The sequence below is a fragment of the Triticum aestivum genome, chromosome 7B (genome assembly GCF_018294505.1).
Source record: "Triticum aestivum cultivar Chinese Spring chromosome 7B, IWGSC CS RefSeq v2.1, whole genome shotgun sequence".
In the NCBI taxonomy this organism is placed as follows: Eukaryota; Viridiplantae; Streptophyta; class Magnoliopsida; order Poales; family Poaceae; genus Triticum; species Triticum aestivum.
In genome coordinates this window covers 31,438,031-31,445,629 of record NC_057813.1, presented here as the reverse complement: position 1 = coordinate 31,445,629, position 7,599 = coordinate 31,438,031, and positions in this window count along the sequence as shown.

Below are 7,599 nucleotides of genomic sequence, written 5' to 3'. Positions count from 1 at the left end.
TCGCACCGGCGAACTCCGGCGAGCTCTGAAAAATCGACTGACCCAATTTTGAAATTTAGTCTACTGTGATTTAACTAGTGTGGAATATAAAAGGGGAAAACCATAAGCATTGGGAGTATAGTGTTGAGCGTGCCATGGCGGATCTGAAGGTGCAAACCGGACAAAGGCAACTTTGCAACCAAGACAAGAAATCAGAGTAAAGCAGTGGCGATCTATTTTCTTGCTGCGATAAATAAGTTGAGCAAATACGAAAGAGTACTGCCTCTGGTGCGGCGTCGTGTACGCATCTGGTGAGCATTTGACGGTGCTGCAGTAGCGATGGCTGTCGGCGGCGTGTATGCAGATCTAGGAGGGTAGACGGTGGCGGCGGGCGCGGTGGACGAGACCGTCGTAGGAGTGGCACCGACAAGGTGGACGACAACGGGGATGAAGCGAGAGGACGGGATGCAAGGATCCCGGTCCGAAGGCATGGATGAGAGAGGTCGATCTCTTGTAATGGACGGCGGCGTCGGGGTATCAGCTCCGGCATGGTGGATGAGGACGGCGGTGGATGGGGTGGCGGACAGCGGCGGACGGAGGAGGGTGGGTTGGAGAGGGTGTTTTGGCGCCCACGGAGTACGAATGGGGAAAAGGGAGGTAGAGAGGAAGGGGGGAACCATGTAGTCAGGGCGCGCTTGTCTCAAATGCGAGGAAATTTACAAACTTAGCCCCCGTTTCAAATTTCTACTACATCACAGCAACATTAGTCGGTTGGGGATAGGACCGTAATCTCGCATACACCGAATATTTGCCGACGAGAGTTTGTTTTTGGCGCCCACCGTGTATGAATATGAATCGGGGAGGGAGTCGATTTCGGCCGAGGGCACACTGTGTTTTGGCGCCCACCATGTATGAATCCGGGTGAGAGGCGATTACGTCATGTTTGGGTGAAATTACAAACCTACCCTATCGAAACCTATAGAAATCCAGCAGATAGGCTTTGCGCGGCAGGGATACGCAGTAGTGATTTCCATCTCACAGATTTTGGTTTTGGGCAGTTACTGCGACTTTCCCCGCTTCGTTCAAATTTTGCACAGTGCACGTTTACCGTGCCAACTCAATTCGAATCCCGTTTGTATTCTACCGTTTTTTTTCGGGCAGGATCCATTTTCAATTGGAATTACATTCTATATACATCATTTTTTTACATATATACTTTCAAAAGCACAACAAAGAATTCTGCTCCTTTATATGTATAATATGATTTACAAATACAACGATCTCAAAATCTTAAGGTTGAATTCAATTTTTTTTAACCAAATTATGTTCTACTAAAATGTATGGATCAGTAAAATCTACATATTAAATAACATAGATGTGGATGAATTCATATGAGTATGCATGTTTGATAGATCAACTTTGGTTCGAGTATGGATTACATGTATCATCATCTCGAATTCAAATATTTGAATCCCTTTTTTGTTCACTCCTTTCACACCCATCTCTCTCGCATGCATGCTCCTTCAGGTAGCCATCACTCTCTTTTCTCCAACTCACCCGCACGCTCACTTCATGTTTCTCCTATCCTCGCAAACATGGTCTCTCAACGTCTCCCTTGAGAAGTGTCACACTCTCCCTATCATTATACATTACACGGTTTTCATTATCTCTCACGTCTCTATTGTTCTTTGGTATCACTCGGTACCTAAGCTTTCTTTTTCACCGCCACACACACAGTCTCCACTCGTCTTTAACTTTGTCTTTCTCTCTATGGGATTCTCTCACACACCCTATATGTCTCTACATATGACTCATACCACTAAAATTACTCTCTCTCTCTCTCTCTCCTGTAGACACAACATTTGTTGCAGTCTCCTTTTCGCCTCCATCCCAGACTGACACCGATCAGACAACCCCGACTACCGTCTCCTCTCTCTCTCTCTCTCTCTCTCTCTCTCTCTCTCACAGACACACACACAACTCCTGCTTCCACCCCCCTTACCGACTACCATCTCTCTCTCACACACAAAACTCTCGCTTTCGCACCCCGACTCGTATTTCTCTCACAAGCATTTATCGACTAGCTAGCCTCTAGATAGGTTTATACACCCGCACACTCATGCTTCCACCATTGCATACATGTCTCTCTCTCTCTCTCGCTCCTTGTATCTATGTAGCTTTTTCTTCCCTTCTTGAGACACGCCCTCTTGATCGTGCACACACACACACTATCGCCTCATTTTAAGTTGATACCTATCGCACACACACTACTTGTGTCTTTGTCACACATGCACTCCGTCCTCCTCCACTCTCCCTCTCTCTCACACACACATGGGCTTGTTGCAACAACTAGCAAGATGCCACGCGTTGCACGGAACATCAAGATGCATTTGTGTGAGTAGTTTATCTTGTGGGGGAAAAGGATGAACGAGGGAAGACCTTATTTGCAAATATGGAGAGGGGTGTGGGTATCTTTTTGCAAAATTGCCATAGTTTCCTTCCTATCCATCAGATATAGATCGGACGGCCTATATTGCAGGATGGCAGGCACACGATCATCACCGACAATGCTTTTTATAAGAGTAGGGATAAAAAATAGAGTTGGTTATGATGGTGGGCCTGCCATCCTGCAATGTAGGTCGTCCGATTTATATCTGACGGATAGGAAGGAAAATATGGCAATTTACCCACACCCTTCACCACATTTGCAGATAAGGCCTTCCCTCGTTCATCCTTTTCTCCCACGAGATTTTGATGTTCCATGCAACGCACGGGCATCTTGCTAGTAAGAGTAGAAATTAGACATATACCACTTCTCGAATCTTGAAACCAACAACATGCCTCCCTTATCTCATCAAAACCGCCAAAGGAATATATTTTGAGTGAAACATAACATTTTTTTAGTGATATACGTATTTCAAAACTAGACTTTTTTTCTATCAAATCGGTGAATATGTATTAATCTACTTTGATCGTGTGGCAACGCATTGGCACATTGCTAGTAGTTATTATAATTTTTTGGACACCAGACAAACGGTGGAGTACATATACGAATAGAAGAGGCGCACACACACAGTCGGCCTCTCGCTGTCTCGCACACATGAGTGTTACGTAAAGGCGACATTAACAAATATACCCTAAAACCCTAGGTGCACGATTGCTGCATTCGCCGGTACCGGGTACGTAGTGGAGCACCTTTGTAGGAATAGTCAGCTCGCGTGATAATTTGATCCGTAGGAGTTGATGGTCGGGACCAAAGGTGAACGACTTGGAGCGCGGTGGCTCGCCAGTTGCCACAGATCGAGTAGCCATGTTTAAAATATCGTTTTTAGTGGGGTTAAGGGTTCCGATTTTCAATGGCACATTATAAGTAGTAAGTAGCTTCTAGAACGATTGCTATGGAGCGAAAATGGAATTCATAGTACTACGTACCTCCTTGGCGTATGGTTGTATGGGTTTATGTTGCGAGATGTTGAACCTGGTAGTTCTAGGGCAAATACTACGGTTTAGATTTAGATGCTGGTTTTCAGTAATCGGAAGGGGAAACCCTTCTTTGATTAAAAAAACTACTACCTCCATTCTGGTTTACTTGTCCCCATCGTACTTTGGGTCAAAGTTTGTCCACGAATTTTACTTGTAAAATGTGAATGGAAAATGAGATTTTGTTATACCCAAACAAAAAAGGACTGGAGGGAGTGATTGCTCTGACACGGATGCGACCTCTCATAGCGCAGGCATTGAACCGGCGCGCCGGCCAAGAGGGCCGCACTCGCTACAGGCCCGGCTGAGCACGCCTCCTCGCCGCGTGCAACCAACTTAAAACTGCCCCGCCTGCCTTCATTGAATCTGCGCATGTGCCGATAACATGTCCTTCTGCGAGCCGGCAGGCATTTTAGAACACAAAAAATGACTAAAATACAATTAATTTACGCATGGTCTTGACTTGTTGTGCTCGCACTGGTAGCAGGAACTAGTAGAGGTTTTTCTTTATTTATAACTCTCCTCACATTTTTTTGGCTTTGAAGTGAATCATGGTTGTGGACATTATGTATGAATGTGCAGATATCTGTGAACATGAGTTTGATGTGGAAGTTGGACTTGGAATGTCAGGCTTGCGCGTGAACTATACCATGTCCAATGCTTCATCTGTTATTGTTTGGAAAGTAATTGCTGTTATTACATGACCCGAAAAAAACATTTTGTGCCACATCAGTAGATGCACATACATCACAATAGGCATGCTGACTGGATAAACATTTGAACCTAGCTATTATGAAGGAAATTTTGTATTGACAACAGTTTTAGGTAGCAGGAGACGCCTAGCCTGCTCTGCCTTTGCTAGCTTATTTCTGGCTTCTTCCATCTCTTCTTTGGCTTGGGTGAAGAGAGCATCTGATTGCTCGTTTCGCTTCTTCAGGAACTCAGCTACATTCTCAAGGGCTGCTGCACGCTTTCTTTCAGCCTTTACTAATGCCACGAGGACACGAACAGCTGACGATTCCACCTGGCTTGCTTGTAATCCAGCATCATCTGGGAATTTGCACCTTGTGTCTAATCCAGCATCATTAGGGAACTGGAACCTTGTGTGTAATCCAGCCTCATTTTGGAAACATGATCTCGAGGTTGACCAGACTTCCCTCCTCGCAGGAACTGCATCCTGACATGAAGTTACTTCTTTTTTAGATCAATACTCAGAGAAACCTAGATCCATTTAGTAGAAGCCAGATAAACAGAACTCGGAGAAGTGAATTCAAAAGGAAAAGAAATATAAAAACAGACTACACGGTGAGAACACCCACTTCCTACATCAAGTTAAAAACGAAAGCATTAGGACGATTAAGACTCTTCTTATTACACATCGAAGAACACCACGCTTAAGAGAAACAGAAACTACAACATATACACATCGAAGAACACGAGGCTGAATGAAAGTAATTGAAAGGGTGTTACTTACCAAAGCTCGTTTTACAGGTTCGGTGCAGCTCCTCTTTAACTTTCCATGCTCCTTGAAGATGTCCCGGATATCCTGTGTTTGGTCTTCATTGCTCCTCTGCATATTCACACTCATGGTTTCAAAATCTCAACATGGCAAGAAAAATACTACTAGTAATACTCGCTCATCTTGTGGGCAACATTAAAGCACTCGTCTGCCATGTTAGAGCATCTGCAACAGAATCGCAACGCGCGGCGCTTTAAAAAAGCGTTTACAATGCTGAGATCAAGAAGTAGATACTAGAGAGTAGAGGATAGTTCTCAGCATAGATAGATACAAAAAAGATAATTCAACTACTCCTCATCGTCCTACTGCTCCTCGGTGATGTCCTCCTCCGACGTCTGATTGTAGGCGTGAAGATACCAATCGTTGTCGAATTCCCAGGGCGACGCTGCTCCTAGCCTCGTGTTGAATTGAGCATCCGCTTTTCGCCTACGCTTGTCCTCGCGATAGGCGGCTCGCTCCGCCCTCCTCTTATCCCTCTCCGCCCTCCTTTGCGCGTAGAACTCGCGCTCGTTGATGATGTCCTGCGGGAAGTGTTGGCGCCAGAGTGCAATGGATTCCTTGTCCATCTTGGCAATGCCGAGGCGGTGCTCCCGCCTCCGGTTGTTGCGACGATCCTCGTCGGTGCTAAGCCGCGGCAGAGGCGCGAGCTCCTGCGCCTGCTCCCGCGTCGGCACGTTGGGGAAGTTCAATGTTCTATGAGGCCACCAGAGGCGCCACGCCGCCGCGTCATACGCACGGGAGGCCTCGGTGGCAGTGTCGAAATTGTTGAGGCCGAGGCGCACCCCGCGGAACCGGATCTCGGTGGAGAAGCCGCCGGAGGGGCGCGCGCAGATGCTGCGGTATCCCCAAGTTTCCCGGCAACGCGGCGGCATGGTGGCGCGGTGGCGGCGAGGCGAAAAAGAGTGGGGAGAGAGCGGTGGCGAGGCACAGAGTGGTGGCAAGGCATAGAGTGGTGGAGGGTGTTGGATTTTATAAAGCGCGCTGGATGCCGCGCGCCAAAACTAGCGCACGCCCGGCCGCTTTTTCCCACACGCGTGCGATCCTTTCCTGACGTCTCTGCTATCTCTACTCTCTTCTCTACGGTTATATTTATTTAATATTTAATATTTAATATTTATCTCTACTTCCTTTACTATCTACTTTTTTCTCTATACTTTTTTTTCTTGCAATATAGGCCGTCCGATTTATATCTGACAGATAGGAAGGAAACAAATGGGAATTTTGCAAAAAGATACCCATACCCCTCTCCTGATTTGCAAATAAGGCCTTCCCTCGTTCATCCTTTTCTCCCACAAGATAAACTACTCATACAAATGCATATTGATGTGTGCAATGCATGGGCATCTTGCTAGTTCTAAAAACCTTTCCATCATTTGCCACACTGCTGGTTGCAGATGAAAAACCTACCCAAGCACAGCGCGATACAGGAGCGACACACAATTACAAGCTGATATTCTGTTGTACAATGGAGGCTATAACCAATTACTTTTATGGGAACAATAGCACCCAAGAAAATTGAAGGGTAGGGCTGGCTGGGTGCCGGGGTGGGGCTGGCTGGGTAGGGTGAACCTAAAGTTACGAAAACAGCCCCCTACCAAGCGTCGTACGTAGGCCTGTTCCAAAGGCTATGATGGTAACTTCCCACTACTCGAATCAGGGTCGTGGGAGATTTTCCCGCCGACCTCAAATTTTTGTGACACTGGACTCCCCGTGTGGCGTGTTGAGTGATTCGGCTAAGCAACTAGCGAGTAGTAGTAGTAAACTCTGCATATTAGGTTTGACCGAAGTCAAACTTCCTAAAGTTTGACCAAATTTATATAAAAATATAAACATTTACCATAAAAAATATGTATGATGTGGAAGTACATTCAATAATGAATCTAATGGTATTTATTTGTTATTGTATATGTTAATATTTTTTGTTATAAGCTTTCTGAGAGTTTACAAAACTTGACTTTGACCAATGCTAATACGCGGACTTAAATAAAAACGGAGGGAGTACACATTTGTTTTCTTAGTTTGTAGTGAACTAATCATTTGTTGAAATTGTGAAATAAATATATTAGGCTATTGACTTCGAATGTAATGGTCTATACAATTCAATAGTTACAATCATTGTCGAATCCCAAGATGTATACAAGGTCTATAGTACTTCACAACATGTTCAAACTCACATAATCCCAGTCAAATGAGAATCTAAATGCATTTCATAGTTATTACTTTGTAGGATGCAACAAAAACAACCAAAACTCTACATCAGCCATTATAGAAGCAACGTTTTGACATATCCCATTGTGTGAATGAAACGTGCAGAGAGAGCTTTTGAAGATGGAGCAGATAGGGCGGGAAAGATTGTATGAATGTGGACGAGAGAGTAGGAGACATGCCTAACGAGGCACACACACACACACACACACACACACACACACAGAGAGAGAGAGAGAGAGAGAGAAATAGAGAGGAAGAAGTTAGGTATGTGAGAAAGATGGAGACATGTAATATACGTGATTCTGTATACGTGGAAGGAGAAGAGGCAACATGTTTGATGAGAGAGCTGAAAAAACATGGACGAGAGGAGAAGGATCTCATGGGTTGAGGGATTGACAATTTTGTGCGGGGAG